The sequence below is a fragment of the Oncorhynchus masou genome, unplaced genomic scaffold (genome assembly GCF_036934945.1).
Source record: "Oncorhynchus masou masou isolate Uvic2021 unplaced genomic scaffold, UVic_Omas_1.1 unplaced_scaffold_21___fragment_2___debris, whole genome shotgun sequence".
NCBI lineage: Eukaryota > Metazoa > Chordata > Actinopteri > Salmoniformes > Salmonidae > Oncorhynchus > Oncorhynchus masou.
In genome coordinates this window covers 1-21,231 of record NW_027016675.1, presented here as the reverse complement: position 1 = coordinate 21,231, position 21,231 = coordinate 1, and the positions used below count along the sequence as shown (strand labels likewise).

The window sequence follows — 21,231 nt, the reverse complement described above, 5'->3', positions numbered from 1 at the left end:
GCAAAAATAAAATAAAAAAAGTCAATTTTTACCATCAATTTGACCAAAGCTGTATCCCATCTAGACATGACATGTCCACTGGCACTGAAGCCCTCATACCAATATAGTAGACTACAACAGCAACCACAATTAGTCAAGTGTGATGGAGGGGCTTGAAAGCACACAGGGCTCTTTTCTATCTCCGGTGAGAACAAACTCTCATTCCCATTTATGTTGGATATTTGTCAGGGTACTTCTATGGTTCTCTTGTTGACCTAAATATGAGAAAAGATCATTACTTTTTCTATAAAAATGTCACTCGTATTATTTAATTTGTGTTAAAAGTCTGCATCCATTTTAAGATAAGATTGTTTAAGATCATGTTGGAGCTTTAATGTGTTCTATAATAATCAGCTGGTGATACAAAATGCCTATTCCTATTGCAATTTATTATCCAAATGATTACAAACACAAGATTTAAAAAACAACAACAACATTCTCTTAAAGATGGGAATACTTAATATTTTGTTAGAGCCAAACAATTGTTCATCTTGGTTCAGAGAAATATTGTATACATTCCGTATGCAAACACATGTTTAAGTTTCACATGCTTGAGCAACAACTTGCTGGTGCTTAGATTGACATAAGTATTGAACCAATGGTGTAAACAGGAATTGTAAAAACTTGGGTAAGAATGAAATTAACAACTGTATTTCAGACTACATTAAGGTGTGCCAATGAGAGAGGACGGTGGTCATCTATGTGGCTCTGATGTGGCAAGGACACTGGGAAACTTACAGTAAATGTTTCAATATTACTTCTCCATCTTTGAAAAATCAATGTAAGCAACCCACTTTCCCGCACCCTGCCTGGCAAGCGTTGAGCTGACAGTGACAGCAACACGCATGCGCAGTATATCAACTGTTTCGGTGTCGGTGCTGAAGTTGGGCGGATGGAAGAAAAACACCGCCGATGGATATTATACGGCAGGATGTATCTTTACTGTGCGATCTAACAAGCATCAACATAAAACACATATAAAGTAACCACTATAGACGACTGACAACCAGAATTAAAAGGGTAAGATGATGGATATTCTTATGTTAAATGTCCCACGAGCTAGCACTAGCCATGCTAGTCTCAGTAGCTAGCTGCCGCCTCTTCGCAGCACAGAACATGAGAACGTCGGATGGTGGCTAGCTAGCTATACAGAAAGTGGGTGTTATTCGTAGTTTTGTTGATGCGACAATAAGGCACTATCGTATCTTTGTAGTGGCTTTGCACTATCATTTGGTGTTTTGCCATGCGGAATCAGGTTGTCTTTGCAGCTGACGTTACCTGCAATGATTTAGCTAGCTAGCTAGTTCAGATTCTTCGAATCACAGCTGCAAGACAGTGAGAGACCATGCAAAACACCCAAGGATGAGCAGCAGGCAACGACCGCTATGTTGAGAATGCTTTAGGAAGTTATGACAAGCAAGCATATGCTTTAACATGTATTTTAGTGTAAAATGTACGATTGTGCTACAGTTCATTAGCTAACTATTATTTATTCATGCATTTAATTAGGCAGCGAGTCAGTTTACGTGTTAATAACGAACTAGGGGTTGTCACAAGTTACCATAGCCACAAAGTCCACATTTGCTACTGGTTTATCGTAAAAATTTATGGAAACAAATATTTAATTTTTGTCTTAATTTAAGGTTAGGCATAAGGTTAGATGTGTGGTTAAGGTTAAAGGGATACTTCGGGATTTTGGCAATGATGCCTTTGTCTACTTCCCCAGAGTCAGATGAAATCGTGGATACAATTTTTATGTCTGTGTCCAGTATGAAGAAAGTTAAGAGGTCGTTTTGCTAGCAGATAGCCATATACTTCATCATGCGCTGATTCTTGTTAGCAATTGCGCTAGTACTAGTTAGCAGCTTCATTCAAACTGCATGCAGAGACATAAATGGTATCCACAAGTTAATCTGACTAGGGAGTTAGATAAGTGCATCATTGGTAAGGGTTGAATCAGAATCTGTAGTTACATGAGGCGAAATTTCGTTCCATAGAAAGTGGGGGCAATTTCACAAGTGTGTGTGATTGCAGCCGTAGTTCGGGGCGTTCCTGTATCTGCAGGAACAGCCCATTGGTGCACGTGATCTTCATGTTTTTGTTACACTTGATATTATGGATTTGTATCTGTGATTGAAATGTGGTCAAAAGGGAAATATAAATATTTTCTGTGCTTTTCATGGTCGAAGGACATTGTCTAGCGGTGTCCTAGCTAGCTACCTACCTGTGTCGCCCCTGCCTTGTGTGTACCGGAGTCCTAGCTAGCTAACTAGCTACCTGCCCTCACAGTCGTTAACAGAACTGCGGGAAAAAAGTGCTGGACAGGCAGTGGGCGAAGTACACTGTCTACCGGTGTGCTAGCTAGCTACCTATCCTGCCTCCCACCTGCTGTGTACTGGAGTCCTCCTAGCTAGCTAGCAAACAAGTTAGCACAATGTCCTACGCTCCCACCTTCCAAACACTTGCCCTTGCCATTGTTAACAGAACTGCGGGAAAGCAGTGCTTGACAGGCAAAGGCAATGGACACTGTCTACCGTTGGTCTAGCTATAGTTAGGTAGTTAGCTAGCTATCTTGCTTGCTGTGTACTGGAGTCCTCCTAGCTAGCTAGCAAACAAGTTAGCACACAGTGTCCTACGCTCCCACCTTCCAAACACTTGCCCTTGCCGTCGTTCACAGAACTGTGGGAAAAGAGTGCCTGACAGGTGGGGGCGAAGTACTCTTGTCTACCGGTGGCCTAGCTAGGTACCGTTGTTGCCCCCTACTCCAGGCTGTATCACATCCGGCCATGATTGGGAGTCCCATAGGGCGGTGCACAATTGGCCCAGCGTTGTCCGGGTTTGTCTGGGGTAGGTCATCGATGTATACAATAATTTGTTCTTCACTTACTTGCCTAGTTAAATAAATAAAATAAACATTTAGTCTCATCTGATAATTTAGTTAAAAGACTCAGATTGCTAAATTTCATTTCATTTTTACCTATCACATTACATCTTACTAATACATTTTAAGTAATTATGGCAAAAATATTTTTGTCTGCTAAAAAATCTGAGTGGCTGGTAGATTTATTTTCATAGATTTAGATTAGATTAGATTTATCATCCACAGTGGCTGATGGACCAAAAAGTGCATTTTAGGCCCTGCTCTGAGCCTTTTCCAAAATATAAAAAACATGGCGGAAAATTTATCTTGCCTCGGATCTGACCTTAAATGACAGTTAACATAAAACAAAAATACGAATTTGACATTCCCGCGCCCCAATGACATTGGCGCAGAGGAGGGCTGGCTTGCTAGCTAGCTACAGTCATTTTCAGCCATTTTCTTATAAAACAGCTCAGCAGGTGAAATACAAATTCGCAACGCTAGCTAGCTAATGATAGCTAGACTCGGGAGCTCATGGGGCCATAAACAGACTTCAGGAGCCAGTGGGTTAGATATGATTCCACCATGGGCAACAACAACTGGCTACTAGTTTTCAGCCAAATATGTTCAACTCATAGCTAGTTTATCCAGTAACCACCACATTTAGAAGAATAGCTACAGACTGAAATGTAGCTGGCTAGCTGGCATGCTGGCTTACACCGGCCATGCAGTAGCCAAATAGCTAGCTAATCATAGATGCCAAAAGACACAGATATCTTGCCTTGGGAGCTCATGGGCACACAGGCTACATTAGCCAACTGGTTAGACATGATTACACCACGGACAACAATAACTGGCGACTAGTTTGTTTTCAGATAAATATTTTCAACTCTTCCAACTTAGTTTATCCAAAGACCACCGCATGTAGGAGGATAGCTAATTACTGAAATATAGCTAGCTAGATTTTTAACATTTACATTTTTTGTAATTTACTAGACTTCCAAGAGCAATTAGGGTTAAGTTCCTTGCTCATGGGCAAAGAAAGATTTTTCACCTAGTCTGCTTGGGGATTCGATCCAGGCAATAGCCACTAACTAATCGTGTACGCATAACCCAAATGTATCAAAGAATAGGTAAATTTGCTCATATCAAGCGACACATACCAGACCATTTGTGGTAAGGTAAAAGTAATCAGTGGGCTCGTTTTTCAGACAATGGAACTTAAGTAGATTGGTAGCTAGCTGGTGAGGCTTTCATTTATTTCCCAATTAATCTGGTGATCAAGCTGAAGCTGGATTTCCCAAGTCGTTCGGTCAGTGCTAACTGCTCATGCCGGGGCACGAGCTAGCTAAACACACGGCTCTGTAAAGCATCTTTGTGATGTCACACACTCGAGGGCTCACCCAATGGGTTATATGTCGAGACTCAAGAAATTGGAGAAGGGTGTAATTGCGGCCCACAATTCCTGCATGTGGGCAATCCTGCATCTGCAGGAACCCTTTATAATTCTATTCTATAATTCTATTCTAAAGCTAAGACTCCAGTACACAGGCGGGATGCAGGGACACTCCAGTACAATGGGTGGCAGTAATGCGCCATAATGTTGGGTGCCAACCTCTAATAAACCCCACAGAATAATATTTTTTAATTTTTTTATTGAACCTTTATTTAACTAGGCAACTCAGTTAAGAACAAGTTCTTATTTAAAATTATGGCCAACCCCGTCCCCGCAGGAGGCCTTTTTCCTTTTGGTAGGCCGTCCATTGTAAATAAGAATTTGTTTTTAACTGGCTTGCCTATAAATAAAAGGTTAAATATAAAATTAAAAACCCGGTCAAACCTTAACCTGGATGACACTGGGCCAATTGTGTGCCGCCCTATGGGACTCCCAATCATGGCCGGTTGTGATACAGCCTGGTATCGAACCACGGTCTGTAGTGGTGCCTCTAGCACTGAGATGAAGTGCCCAAAAACAGCTACCGCTTTAAGGATGTGAAGTTACCGTGGTAAAGAGGCTCCTCAGTTCCTGTCATGTGTGTTAGTGTGTGTGAGATTTTGGATCTGAGTAGTAGTAGACAGCATCTCTTCACTATCCTTTGAAGCAGCAAACTCAAATGAACAACAGACCTTGTGAACAAAACAATGTAAATAGCCAAGAAACACGAGGACAGTCTCACTTTTTGTAGACTTTTGAGTAAATGTGACTAATTTCAGGAAAATAGGCATTTGTCACGCATCACTACTTTACAGAAGAGGCATTTGAACGTAAACAAGTATTTTATACCTATCGTTTTTGTGTTTATACTTTTTCATAACGACAATGACAAGTTTGATGTGTGACAACAATAGAATGTTCATGATGTCACTGCAACAGCTGTCTACAGACATGTCGATAGACATAGTATAAACCAGCCTTTAGTCTTGAAATCTGTTGTTAAGTATGCTCCTGTACTCACTCTGTATTGCACATGGCCTCACATGTGAAGAGATGGGTGGGGCTAAGGCTTAAGAGTGTGTGAGTGATGCTGAATGGGTGTAGACTAAGAAGAGCTCTTACGGGAGAAGTTGATATGGCGAATCCCCTTAATAAGCCATTCTTATTGGGACAGACAATGTAACATCCATAACGTTTTTTTAAACATGCCCCTTACATAGGATTGTTTGATTTGACATGGCTGTTGATGTTATTTGTTTTGAGGCTGTTCTGCTCAGTGCTCCAGATCGTACAAGTTTGAAAAATGGACAATGAGAGGTTGTTGGCAAAGTCTAGAGATCTGTGATGATGAAAGATCTATAGATTTATGATGTTGTATGATACCATTGTAATCATTGACCATAAAAACATAGCCTAGATGTAGACATCACCTTTTCCGTTGATATCATGTTCATTTCAGCAGATAGTAAGGAAAACTCATTGTCCATTTATAGTGGAATATAAAAATGGCCAGCAGAAGTTTTTGCGATGGCTCCATAACTGAAAATATTCCGAGCCCCAAACTTTACAAGTATTCCAAGTTTCATGCTTTTATAAAAAAGTTTTTCACACATTGCCTGGACTAGTAGGCCTATCACTCATACGGTAATATTAGCTCTAATTCAAACTGTGATTTAAACTTTTAGATTTTGCTAGTCGTTTGTTTTCAATAAAGAACTGCAGAGCACCCCAAAACCTCAGCTCTTGATCTACTCAGAATACATTGCTGAATCGGGATGGGGCAGAGGTAAGCATTGTGCTTCTTTGCCATATTTCCAGTCTGTCTGAACAAAGCGTTAGGGTTGTGTTGCGTGACCATTAACTCTGAGGTTATACAGAAAATGATACTCCTACGTCCTCCCCGAAACGTATTCCCGCCCTTGGGCCCCTATGAATACAGTCTATTTGAAAGAAAATTGGTGACACCATGTTAGCCAAGAGCTTGAGGCCGTCCATGGGTTTCTCAAATTATTATTTTGTAACTGCTCTCAAATATGACACAGGTGATATTTAGCTAATATCTGTTGATGGGATATAAGGCATTTCTTTGCTCTAGATTGCAGGAAATGCAATTACAGGTGTTTAAAAAAATGCAAAAGTCTGTGTCCCTCCGGGCTAATAACTGAGGGCCTAATTGGTTGAACTTTAAAACTGTTCTGTATGTAGCCTATGTGGCTATGCTTTAATTTAAGCATTAAATGTACTTGTGGGTCGTTCTATATTAATTCAATCACTTGTTGACCACACCCCTTGAGGAGTACCTGAGGAGGTAGTGTAGCACCAGCCAGTTGAATACCAGCTAATCAATTCATGTTACTTATGTCACCCCTAAAAACGCCCTACAGTCAGTCATACTTCATGTTGCATGCGCTTTGGTTGTGTGGCCACTTAGGGTACATTTAGGTGAGCCTCGGTTTCAAGGTGAAGCGTTCATCAATTCTTGGCTTAAAGGGATAGTTTGGGATTTTGGCAATGAGTCAGGTGATATCGTGGATACCATTTTTATGCCTCTGCCTATGAAGGAAGTTAAAAAGTAGTTTCACGAGCCAATGCTAACTAGCATTAGCGCAGTGACTGGAAGTTGCTGCACACAGAGACATAAAAATCCACAAGTTCATCTAACTCTGGGGAAGCAGATAAAGGGCCTCATTGTCAAAATCCCAAACTATCCCTTTAGGTGGATGTGTACAGGAATAGCCATTTGAACGTTAAGCCTGTAGGCTAGGCCTAATAGGCTATATTTTAATTTGGTAGTCAGTCAGGGCCATTCTATGGGATGTGCTCTCCATTTTCCAGATTTGAATCAATGTTCATAGTAGCCTAACTAAAGACTTGCTGTAAGTCACTTTGAATTTTTAGCATATTAGCATATTGACATTTGTAAATCATACCAGATGTGAAAAAAAATGTCTGTCCATATTTCTAGATTGAGTTCTTAAGGGTGTGAGGGGTCACCCCTCTTTAAGCAATGAGCACACCTTCACCATTGGCTAAGCTAAATGGTTGAACTGGCTAACTAAGCGGACCCACTCAATTAGGCTAGCCACCACAACTTTAAAAAGTTGCTGTTACATCTCACTTATGGAAGATTCTCGTTGTTTAACACTGACTGACTAAGCTACCGTAAATCATTCAATTATAATGGAAGAAGGAGACGTAAGGAGACATTCAGCGATTTGATCATTGGCGACTGGTTTGAATTCGCAATAACAAATTGGAAGATGGAAGCTGTCGCTAGCCATAGATAGACCACCACCAACTCGCTGTATAGAAAGCAATGATGTGAATCCTCTGTTGGGACTGCGGAGAGTTTGTGGGGATGTGAATCCTCTGTTGGGACTGCGGAGAGTTCGTCGGGATGTGAATCCTCTGTTGGGACCGCGGAGAGTTGGTGGGGATGTGAATCCTCTGTTGGGACTGCGGAGAGTTGGTGGGGATGTGTATCCTCTGTTGGGACTGCGGAGAGTTGGTGGGGATGTGTATCCTCTGTTGGGACTGCTTAGAGTTTGTGGGGATGTGAATCCTCTGTTGGGACTGCGGAGAGATCCTGGGGATGTGAATCCTCTGTTGGGACTGCGGAGAGGTCCTGTGGATGTGAATCCTCTGTTGGGACTGCGGAGAGGTCCTGGGGATGTGAATCCTCTGTTGGGACTGCGGAGAGGTCCTGGGGATGTGAATCCTCTGTTGGGACTGCGGAGAGGTCCTGGGGATGTGAATCCTCTGTTGGGACTGCGGAGAGGTCCTGGGGATGTGAATCCTCTGTTGGGACTGCGGAGAGGTCCTGGGGATGGGAATCCTCTGTTGGGACTGGAGAATTCGTGGGGATGGGAATCCTCTGTTTGGACTGCGGATGTGTAGCAGCTTGTTTCTGTATTGTAATTTTTAGCAGAGCCTTCGGCTACCATTTAGGGTTTTATCTTCCTTTTTTAAAAGGAGTGGGGCAGTCCCACACTTCACGTAGGTCTATTTTTTTGTTTATTGAATATTAAAAAAGTAGCGAGGATGGCTAGAGGAGAGGGTTGCTAAAGTTAAGTTCCCCGGCATACACATCACAGACAAACTGAAACGGTCCACTCACACAGACAGTGTGTGAAGACGCCTCTTCAACTGCAGGAGGCTGAAGAAATTTGGCTTGTCACCCAAATCCCTGACAAACTTTTACAGATGCACAATCGAGAGCATCCTGTTGGGTTGTATCACAGCCTAGTGCGGCAACTGCATCGCCCTCAACCGCAAGTCTCTCCGGAGGGTGGTGCGGTCTGCACAACACATCACCAGGGGCAAACTACCTGCCCTCCATGACACCTACAGCACCCGATGTCACAGGAATGACAAAAAGATCATCAAGGACTTCAACCACCTGAGCCACAGCCTGTTCACACCGCTATCATCCAGAAGGCGGGGTCAGTACAGGTGCATCAAAGCTGGGACCGAGAGACTGAAAAACAGCTTCTCTCTCAAGGCCATCCGACTGCTAAACAGCAATCACTAACTCAGAGAGGCTGCTGCCTACTTTGAGACCCAATCAGTGGCCACTTTAATAAATGGATCACTAGTCACTTCATACAATGCACTCTAAATAATGCCACTTTAATCATGTTTACTTGTCTTACATTACTCATATCACGTGTATATACTGTATTTTATACCATCTACTGCACCTTGCCTATGCCGCTCGGTCATCACTCATCCATACACTTACATGTACATACTCTCATTCACCCATTTTGATTTGTGTGTATTAGGTAGTTGTTGGGGAATTGTTAGATTACTTGTTAGATATTACTGCACTGTCGGAACTAGAAGCACAAGCATTTCGCTACACTCACATTAACATCTGCTAACCATGTATATGTGACAAATAAGATTTGATTTGATTTTAAACCTATGCTGCTGTGGTATAGGCTATGTAATCTGGAGGCAGCGGCCCAGACCACTAAACTTCCCTAGGCTACTAGGCACTGTTTCCTGACCAAGCTAATTTTGACTTGTGGGTATATGTAATGATGTCTTTTTATTGTGAACCTCCTGAGCCTCTGACACAGATCTCGGTTAGGCAGGGTACTGTACAGTGGCCCTCCCCAGGCCATGTTAGAAACCAGATGAGGAAGTGTCTCTGTTTGTAGTTGTCAAGGAGATGACAATCTAGACCTCTGCAGTCATGTGCTTGCAGTAGTTTTGCAGTCGTACATACTGTAGGCCCATGCTATAGCTAGCCTAAAGGCCTAAAACTGTAGAACACAAACTCACATGTGATATACTGTCCATATGTCAATTTTGAACACTGTTGGGATATATCCTACATTATGCACAGTGGTAAGAGACAGACTTAGATTTTTAGTGGACTTTACTATTTTGTTTTATATAATAGGCTACTCCAAATCACCAAAAAGGAGGTGAAAAGTAAGCCTAATTTAGGGGTGTCAAACTACATTCCTGGAGGGCTGTGTGTCTGCTGGTTTTGTTGTTTCCTTTCAATTAGTTTCGAATCAAGACCTAAACAACCTGGTAAGGGAAGTTCCTAATTAATCAATGACCTTAATCAAGTACAGGGGAGGAGTGAAAACCCCGTAGACACACGGTCCTCCAGGAATTTATTTTGACACCCCTGGCTAATGCTTTAGTGGCACAAGATCAAAGGTTAATATAAACCCACTGTCCGTCTGTACAATATTACAATGCACTGTATTTCTCTTTTGTGTTTTTCAGATGGTATATTGTTGCTCCCCTTGCGATCAACACTGCAAATGATCCACCCACTGAGTCCCTGAACTCTGCTGAGACCCAGGCAGAAACCGCTGTCCTCCTTATCAGTAACTTCCTGGCCCTCCGTCAGGGATGGTGAGAACAACAATACTACCCTGTAGACACACCCTAGTGCTTTACTTCTGAACCCACCCAAGTTCAACCAACCACTTACCTCAACGCCATGATTCACCTGCCTGGTCTGTCTGTGGAAGCAACTGACTAATTTTTATGGTAGGTTACTTAGGACAGATGTCCAATACCTTATAGTAGTGAATGTGACTGTTCAGTTTTATCCATACATCTTTGAAAGAAATTCAGTATGTTACGCCCGTAAAACTTAAATTAATAGCCCAGGCGTTTATTTGCTTATATCACTGAACACAACAGGCCCTTGCTTATTCGAGACGGCCTTCTACAGTGCCTTCAGAAAGTATTGATACCCCTTGACTTATTCCACATTTCGTTGTGTTACAGCCTGAATTCAAAATTGATTAAATATTTTTTTTTTCTTACCCATCTATACACAATACTCCATAATGACAAAGTGAAAACATGTTTTTAGAAATTGTAACAAATGTATTGAAATACAGAAATATGTCATTTACATAAGTATTCAAAGTATTCACCCCTGAGTCAATACTTTGTAGAAGCAGCGGTTACAGCTGTGAGTCTTTCTGGGTAAGTCTGAAAAAGCTTTCCATGCCTGGATTGTGCAACATTTGCCCATTATCCTTTTAAAAATTCATCAAATTTGTCATCAATTCATCATTGCTTGACAACCATTTTCAGGTCTTGCCATTGGTTTTCAAGTAGAGTTCAGACAAATCTGTAACTCGGCAGCTACGGAACATTAACTGGTAGTCATTCAAAAATCATGTTAAACACTGTTATTGCACACAGAGTGAGTCCATGCAATTTATTATGCGACTTGTTAAGCACACATTTATTCCTGGACTTATTTAAACTTGCCATAACAAAGGAGTTGAATACTTACTTGACTCAAGACATTTCAGCGTTTCATTTAAAAAAATAAATTTGTAAGAATTTCGAAAAACATAATTCTACTTTGACATTATGGGGTGTTGGGTGTAGGCCATTGACAAAGAAATCTACTTTTAATCAAATTTAAATTCAGGCTGTAACACAACAAAATGTGGAAAGGGGTGTGAGTACTTTCTGAAGGCACTGTATTTGAGCCAGGTGTCTCTTTCCTTAATGCACACAGCGTTTGCTAATTTGCATAGTTCATTGTTTCTAATTTGCGTATTTCATTGTTTAATTCCAGCATTCTCTTCCAGCATTTTAATACATTTCCTAATTTCCTGCACTCATGTGTTATCATTTACACACTGTGTCACATTTCTTTTGTCTTAGTCTGTCTCCCAAAAAAATATAAGCAACTTTACCTTGACAGAATAATTATTCACCACTTTGACGAGAGGTCGATCGGCAGGTTTCTAGGGGTTTACTCCCCACCATTTCCACCATTAAAGCGCCCCTGGCCCAGCTGAGTAAGTGGCAATGAATTAAAGGATTATTCCACCAACTCCATGGGCCTTTTCTACAGTAATACATGTGAACCTCGTAAACAATTAATTTAGACCATGAGTTTATTTGAAACGTGCGTTAATTTGCTGAAATGTGTACCGTTGCCAGGCTATTTATAGGGACAGGTGGCAATTTCAGACGAGGCGTTTAATACCTTTTTTTGCGCTTTTGGTTAGAGGCTGTAAGTAAGCATTTCACTGTAAGGTCTACACCTGATGTATTCGGTGCACGTGACAAATAAACTTTGATTTGATTTAAGTTTTACAGTATTTGAATTCTCTGAATTATCTTCAGCTGTATGCATCAGACAGACATAGACTAATTTATTCTGACAGTCACAGCATAAATGTAGTAGATCTAATTTAAGGCTTTTTTTGTCATGCACTACCAGTCTTGGTAGTGCATGACATCTCTCTGGGTGGAGAGTGGCAGGCGGAGGAGGATCCTCTTGTGCAGTGGGCCGTAACCCTTGCTCTGCATCACTGGCTGCTGCTTTAGAACGGCTAGGACCATGAGCTGTTAGTATTGAATAAATTAGCCTTACATTTAAAGAGTCATATTTGCCATTGAACAAAATTATGTGTGCCTCTGCTGTATTTTGTGCCACAGCAAGATCAAAGGACAGTACATTTCCCAAATGGCTAATAGAATAGAATTTCTCCTCACTGCAGTTTGACAATAGAATTAAAATAAGAAATTAATCCTAGCCAAAATGATGGAGATGCAGAATGAAAATTAGGTTCTTTGGCTAAGCCTATATTTGTCTTTCCACATGGAGGGAACCTTTATTTGCATTTCTTTTCAGTGGCTTGGATGTGTCCCCAGCTAGAACAAAGGTGTTTGTCACTGTATTTTGCATCGATGTGCATGTTTTCCACCGGTGGAAGGTGAATAACCGATGGCTGCTCAAGTGGCCAACTCAGGATTTGCATGTTTGGTTTATTGGTCCATATATGATCCCTATCATGGATGTCAAAGTGAAGGCCACAGAGAGAGACATTCTCACTGTTCATTTTTAGTGTCCATAAATACGGAGCAAAAGTTGAATGATGACTTTGCAGGTAAGACGATCCTTTATTTAATAGTTTTGGGATTCAAGAGCAAAGTTTAAAAGTAGTGAAATGAAGTAGAATCACAAGAGAGATCAAATGAGAGCAGAAAAGACATTTATTTTTTAAGGTTAGCCAACATGTACCATCTACAGTACTTGCGGCCGGGCCGTGTTCCACACCAGGATTGTGCAGAATGGTATTTATTAACCTGTTATAATTATATTAATAATGATCTGTTCTTTGGGATTGATTGAAACAAGCATTATTGTACCATTCATTACCAGGATGTTAATAATCGTGGTGATAGTAACCATTCTCTGAAATAATTACCAGAAAGAATCCAATGTTAGCACATATTTTAAAAATTGCGCCTCTTATTTCCTAGGGATGTTCCCAGTAGGCAATTTTTTGTTTTTTGGGGGGTAGATAGATTGTAGCTCCCATCAATGTAATTGTCCTCATTTCCAATCCCCATATATTTTTTGGTAAAATAAAAAATATATACTGTACCAGTCAAAAGTTTGGACACACCTACTCATTCAAGGGTTTTTCTTTATCTTTACTATTTTCTACATTGTAGAATAATGGTGAACATATCAAAACGATGAAATAACGCAATCATGTAGTAACCAACCAAATGTTAAACAAATCAAAGTAGCCACCCTTTTACTTGATGACAGCTTTGCACACGCTTGGCATTTTCTCAACCAGCTTCACCTGGATTGCTTTTCCTCACTCTCTAGTCCAACTCATCACAAACCATCTCAATTGGGTTGAGGTCAGGTGATTGAGGAGGCCAGGTCATCTGATGCAGCACTTCATCACTCTCCTTCTTGATCAAATAGCCCTTACACAGCCTGGAGGTGTGTTTTGGGTCATTGTCCTTTTGAAAAACAAATGATAGTCCCACTCGCGCAAACCAGGTGGTATGGCGTATCTCTGCAGAATGCTGTGGTTGCCATGGTGGTTAAGTGTGCCTTAAATTCTAAATAGATCACTGACAGTGTTACTAGCAAAGCACCATCATACCCCCTCCTCCATGCTTCACGGTGGGAACCACACATGCGGACATCCTTTCACCTATTCTGCGTCTCACAAAGACACGGCGGTTGGAACCTAAAATCTCAAATTCGGACTCATCAGACCAAAGGTCAGATTTCCACCGGTTTAATGTCCATTGCTTGTGTTTCTTGGCCCAAGCAAGTCTCTTCTTGTTATTGGTGACCTTTAGTAGTGGTTTCTTTGCAGCAGTTCAAGCATGAAGGCCTGATTAACACAGTCTCCTCTGAACAGTTGATGTTGAAATGTCTGTTACTTGAACTCAGTGAAGCATTTATTTGGGCTGCAATTTATGAGTCTGGTAACTCTAATGAACTTATCCTCTGCAGCAAAGGTAACTCTGGGTCTTCCTTTCCTGTGTCGGTTCTCATGAGAGCCAGTTTCATCATAGCACTTGATGGTTTTTGCGACTGCACTTGGAAGAAACTTTAAAAGTTCTTGAAATTTTCCGCATTGACTGACCTTCATGCTTTAAAGTAATGATGGATTGCTGTTTTCTTTTGCTTATTTGATATTTTCTTGCCAAAGTATGGACTTGGTATTATACCAAATAGGGCTATCTTCTATATACCACCCCTACCTTGTCACTACACAACTGATTGGCTCAAACACGTTAAGAAGGAAATACATTTCACAAATACATTTTTAACAAGGCACACCTGTTAATTGAAATGCATTCCAGGTGACTACCTCATGAAGCTGGTTGAGAGAATGCAAAGCTGTCATCAAGGCAACATCAAGGCAACGGATGGCTACTTTAAAGAATCTCAAATATAAAATACATTTTGCTTTGTTTAACACTTTTTTTGGATACTACATTTTTATTTTTGTATTTATTTTACCTTTATTTAACTAGGCAAGTCAGTTAAGAACAAATTCTTATTTTTAATGATGGCCAAGTAACAGTGGGTTAACTGCCTTGTTCAGGGGCAGAACAACAGATTTTTACCTTGTCAGCTCGGGGATTTGATCTTGCAACCTTTCAGTTACTAGTCAAACGCTCTAAACACTAAGTTACCTGCCGCCCCGATGATTCCATATGTGTTATTTCATAGTTTTGATGTCTTCACTATTATTCTACAATGTAGAAAATAGTTTAAAAAAAATAAAGAAAAACCCTTTAATGAGTGTCCAAACTTTTGACTGCTTCTGTACATACATATGCATACATATATTATATATACACTACTGTTCAAAAGTTTGAGGTCACTTAGAAATTTCCTAGCTTTTGAAAGAAAAGCATATTTTTTGTCCATTAAAATAACATCAAATTGGTCAGAAATACAGTGTAGACTTTGTTAATGTTGTAAATGACTATTAGCTGTAAACAGCTGATTTTATTTTTAATGGAATATCTAGAGGCCCATTTATCAGCAACCATCACTCCTTTGTTCCAATGGCATGTTGTGTTAGCTAATCCAAGTTTGTTTTAAAAGGCTAATTGATCATTAGAAAACCCTTTTGCAATTATGTTAGCACAGCTGAAAACTGTTGTTCTGATTTAAAGAAGCAATAAAACTGGCCTACTTTGGACTAGTTGAGTATCTGAAGCATCAGCATTTGTGGGTTCGATTACAGGCTCAAAATGGCCAGAAACAAGAAACTTTCTTCTGAAACTCATCAGTCTATTCTTGTTCTGAGAAATAACCAAGAATTTGAAGATCTGGTACAATGCTGGGTACTACTCCCTTCACAGAACAGCGCAAACTGTCTCTAACCAGAATAGAAAGAGGAGTGGGAGGCCCTGGTGCACAACTGAGCAAGAGGACAAGTACATTAGAGTGTCTAGTTTGAGAAACAGACGCCTCACAAGTTCTCAACTGGCAGCTTCATTAAATAGTATCCGCAAAACACCAGTCTCAACAGTGAAGAGGCGACTCCAGGATGCTGGCCTTCTTGGCAGAGTTGCAAAGAATAAGCCATATCTCAGACTGGCCAATAAAAATAAAAGATTAAGATGGGCAAAAGAACACAGACACTGGACAGAGGAACTCTGCCTAGAAGGCCAGCATCCCAGCATCTGTACAGTTTCCTTTGTTAAAATGGACTCTCTTGACCTAAATTGCTTTTGTTTTAGAGATGAGTCCTGAATTGCATGACCTCTAAAGGCACATTTAAAAGTGTCCCGTACAGTAAGGGGATCTGCTGTACCTATGTTATGTCGGAAAAAGTCCGTTATAAATTATTCTGTCCAAGTTAAAAACAAGTTATCGTCCAAAAGGCTTTGATTAAATTTCCAATATCCTCGCCCCCACGTGGAAATGCTGTAAGAGTAATGTATATGCCAATTATCTGATTGTCCAACCGCATTTTTGTCCCCTATCAACACTTTTTAAACTTTTGGTGCCAGAGAGAATGACATAAGAAAGTAGTCAAGTCGACTAGCTTGATTGCGCCTCCACCGTGTATATCTTACTAGGTCGGGATATTTAAGCCTTCATATGTCCACTTGTTCCGATATATCCATGACATTCGGGATTTCCTTAAGTGGATGAAGGTGATATCCTTTACGGTCCATAGAGGTATTTAAAACTGTATTATAATCTCCCACCATAATAATAGTCTTGTATTGCTTGTAGGGTTGATCAATTATTATATATATATTTTCAAAGAAGCGTGGATCATCATTATTTGAACCGTATAGGTTAATGAGCCAAATCTGTTTATGGTCCAATAACATATTTAAAATCTTCCTTGTTTGGACAATTTGCACATTCTGATCAAAATGACTGTTAATTAATATCCTCACCCCTTTTTGAATTTCTTTGCACATAGGAGAAATATATTTTGTCCCCCCCAGTCCTTTTCCCACACAACTTCATCTAAAATTGTTGATTGAGTTCCCTGTAAACAATAGATATTGTATTCCTTCTCTTTTAGCCGGGTAAATTATCTCATTATCTCATTATCTGCTAAGCTATTACAATTATAACTGGCTATCATATTTTTATTGATTGATTGAATAGGCTTGATTGTACTGGAGTGTTCATTCACTCAAGAAAGATTTGCCCATATGTCAGTGTCCACTGCCTAAAGTAGGTTAATGCCTTTGTATCCTACTTTTGTTGGGTTTCACAATGGTGGTATTGCACACAGCTATTGCACTGCAACCTTTAGGCTAGCTTATGTCCACTTGTTTACTCCCCTTCACACATGTAGGCCTAGTAGGCTATAGACAGGCCCTTGGTTTGTGCTCCTTGTCATTGGGGACAAACATAATGTGTTTCTTTGCTCGGTCACATGCCTTTGCACCTGGATGTAGTTACAATGATATACAGTTGAAGTAGGAAGTTTACATAGGTTGGAGTCATTAAAACTTGTTTTTCAACCACTACACAAATTTCTTGTTGACAAAGTATAGTTTTGGCAAGTCGGTTAGGACATCCTCTTTGCGCATGACAAGTAATTTTTCCAACAATTGTTTACAGACAGATTATTTCACTTATAATTAACTGTATCACAATTCCAGTGGGTCAGAAGTTTACGTACGCTAAGTTGACTGTGCCTTTAAACAGCTTGGAAAATTCCAAAAACTTATGTCATGGCTTTAGAAGCTTCTGAGGCTAATTGACATCATTTGAGTCAATCGGAGGTGAACCTGTTGATGTATTTCAAGCCTTACCATCAAACTCAGTGCCTCTTTGCTTGACATGGGAAAATCAAAAGAAATCAGCCAAGACCTCAGAAAAAGAAGTGTAGACCTCCACAAGTCTGGTTCATCCTTGGGAGCAATTTCCATACACCTGAAGGTACCACGTTCATCTGTGCAAACAATAGTACGCAATTATAAACACCATGGGACCACGCAGCGGTCCTACTGCTCAGGAAGGAGACGCGTTCTGTCTCCTAGAGATGAACGTACTTAGGTGCGAAAAGTGCAAATCAATCTCAGAATAGCAGCAAAGGGCCTTGTGAAGATGCTGGAGGAAACAAAAAAAAAGTACCTATAACCACAGTTAAACAGAGTCCTATATCGACAACCTGAAAGGCCACTCAGCAAAGAAGAAGCCACTGCTCCTAAACCGCCATAAAAAAAGCCAGACTATGGTTTGCAACTGCACATGGGAACAAAGATCGTGCTTTTTGGAGAAATGTCCTCTGGTCTGATTAAACAAAAGTAGAATTGTTTGGCCATAATGACCATTGTTATGTTTGGAGGAAAAAGGGGGAGGTTTGCAAGCCGAAGGACACCATCCCAACCGTGAAGCACGGGGGTGGCAGCATCATGTTGTGGGGGTGCTTTGCTGCAGGAGGGACTGGTGCACTTCACAGAATAGATGGCATCATGACGTAGGGAAATGATGTGGATATATTGAAGCAACATCTCAAGACATCAGTCAGGAAGTTAAAGCTTGGTCACAAATGGGTCTTCCAAATGGACAATGACCCCAAGCATACTTCCAAAGTTGTGGCAAAATGGCTTAAGGACAACAAAGTCAAGGTATTGTAGTGGCCATCACAAAGCCCTGACCTCAGTCCTATAGAAAATGTGTGGTCAGAAATTAAAAAGTGTGTGCGAGCAAGGAGGCCTACAAACCTGACTCAGTTACACCAGCTCTGTCAGGAGGAATTGGCCAAAATTCACCCAACTTATTGTGGGAAGCTTGTGGAAGGCTACCCAAATCGTTTGACCCAAGTTAAACAATTTAAAGGCAATGCTGCCAAATACTAATTGAGTGTATGTAAACTTCTGACTCATTGGGAATGTGATGAAAGAAATAAAATCTGAAATAAATCCTTATCTCTGCTATTATTCTGACGTTTTCACATTCTTACAATAAAGTGGTGATCCTAAGACAGGGAATATTTACAAGGATTATATGTCAGGAATTGTGAAAAACTGAGTTTAAATGTATTTGGCTAAGGTCTATGTAAACTTCCGACTTCAACTGTACATATCTGTTTTTTGAGGGGTAAATTGTTATGCTGTCTGTAATGTATGTTTTTTATTTTGGTATCTATTTAGGCACTCACAGCAGACCCATAATGTAGCACAGACTGAGCATCTTCTGCTCGTGTGTGTACGGTCTGTGTGTACAGTCTGTGTGTACGGTTTGTGTGTGTACCAATTTCTTGCTCACACAGCAGAGCAGATTTGTCACGATGCCAAGCAAGGCCAGCTCCAGGAGGGAATCCTCTGTCTCATTCTTTCACCACCTCTTTCTTTCTTTCATTCTATCTATTTTTCTCTCTCCATCCTCGTCCTCTATCTTTCTCTCTTTCACTTTGGGCTTGTGCAGCTGAAAATGTTCTACGTTGGCCTCTGAGTTTGAATATCAATATTGTTGAATTGAATTTATTTTGGGTAACTGACATATATAACAAAATGTACAATGTGGACCCAGAGGATATCACTTGAAAGTATTAATTCAATTTCTTGTTTCCAAAGTGGTCCTTGGTTGTTGACATGGTGTGACTGTGATTGCCACACACACAATACCTTGTTTTTAAATTTTATTTTGTTGAAATTATAAAAAGTTGACTGCATGAATGAGTGACAAAGATAATAGGGGCAAATTTATAAAACAACCAGTGCAAAAATACCTTTTCACATCTGTATTGATTTTTGTATGAAATTCACCTGGTTCGTGTTCTCTCAATGTTGTGATATTCATACATCTATGAGGAAGATGGCATAGTCCTTAACCAATGTGTTTTGGATTTCGTCCACAGCCCCGAAGTTTAAGCGGAGTTGATATGAGAAAACGGCAGCAGCCACACATTGAAGGACCTCCCCAGGCGCCTGGCCATCCAAGGCCCAACAACTGCTGCATGTGCTGGTGTGGTTGTTGTAAATGCCTCTGGTACGTCAATCCTCGCTTTCTGTTTACTTTCCCCTTGTCTCCTCCATATTCAAAGGGCTATGCCCTTTAGAATTATGAGAGATTGTGTTTCGATTTTCCTGAAATATAGACAGAAAAAAGCACCTGGTCATATTACCTTCAAGACCACATCCCTTTCAATGTTTTTATATTAGTGGGGGAAAGTATTGTAGACTGTAGTTATCAGCACTTTAGGCCAAAATAACCAATACTCGTACATTTGTAATTATTGTCGTTATTCACCCAATGTTTAAGCTGATCACATTGTTTAGAAATTAAAGTAATGAATGCTGAAAGACTGTAGGTCACCAGGTAAAACATGACTTGATGCGTGAAGTCTTTTTCCCCTCATAGTTTTCAGTTCTATGGGTGCATAAACATTGTTTATCAGACCAATTATCTTGATGCCTGGGAAAAGGGTGAGTTTAGGATAGGAGACCCCCATATACAACTATATGATTACTACTTTTCACGTTTCTGTGGAGAAAACGGCAGGGGCGCATTAGCTTTTAATAATCAGCATTTTCAAAATTCTGACCATCAAAAAACTCTGGATTTTAACCATTTCACCAGCATTTTGTGTTTGTTTGCTTCAATAGAGTTATCAGGGGTGTGCATCTATAGTTTTTCTTCACACAAAATAAATTAATGCAACACATTTGGTAGAAAATAGCATGGTTTTCATCAGATGACTACAAAAGTGCAACATTATTTGGCTATCAGCCACACAAGTAAATTAGCTTACAATGAAAAAGTATGGTATTTTTTGCAGTTCAACGTCTAGTTTTGATTTATATTTCATTGAGTTGTCAACTAACATTATCCAATGTGAAATCAAGAAAGAAATGCAACATGTCATTGGATTTTGGTTAAAAGTTGGTAAATAAAGGCTAAATGCCCTTATATGTTGACCACACCGCTAGCGTCGCATGCGCGAGTGTTGCAAAATAAATGTACACATACATGTTATTCAATCATTTCACCCACACTGATGGTGTGCGTCAATGAGAGTCTGCGTAACCAGGCACTAAAATAGAACTTGGTCCTATGTGTGATGCTTGATGCGCTGCCAGTCCCGTCTCTCCCATTTCCTCCCATTTCCTCATTGTTAAAAAAAAATTAATATGTGCCATCTCCTCATTGGTTTTAAGGAGCATATACCCACGTGGGTGATTGAAAGGTGAGGTCCACACTCCAGTCCAGTTGGTAGTGGTAATGCACCTTAAAGTTGGTTGCCAACCGCCATGTAAAGTCCAAAGAAGAAGCCTGAAGGAGGAGAGATTACATTACTAGAAACAAACTTTTACCCTTTTATCTGTGGATTAATTTTTGGATTAGAGGGCCTTGTACATTTCAGGTAAAATAACAACCCAATGTTTATATCCTAGGACAGATTAACTAGCAACAGCAAGCTATCAAGCTAAATTGCCATACATTTTTTATTCTTTTCGACCTGCTCCCAAGTTAATATAGTTGGTTCAGAGTTTGTTTTGATGTTTAAACCTGCGTGTTCTGATCGCGTCTGGTGAGGGTGGACAAAATCAACATCTACGGTCTGGTCCGCATGTTACATTGACTTTTTGCAAATCCAATCAGTCCACCACTGCTCTGATGTACTTTCTTCCGTGT

At 40.3% G+C, this 21,231-nt stretch overlaps 1 long non-coding RNA gene across 1 annotated transcript; it reads left to right on the top strand.

Annotated features, from left to right (window-relative positions):
* The first annotated feature begins 913 nt into the window (after nucleotides 1-913).
* Nucleotides 914-20,446, top strand: LOC135539020 (uncharacterized). Its single transcript, XR_010455536.1, has 3 exons — nucleotides 914-1,059; nucleotides 10,083-10,352; nucleotides 19,454-20,446. It is a non-coding gene; the product is annotated as an uncharacterized LOC135539020 (long non-coding RNA).
* Nucleotides 20,447-21,231: the final 785 nt, after the last annotated feature.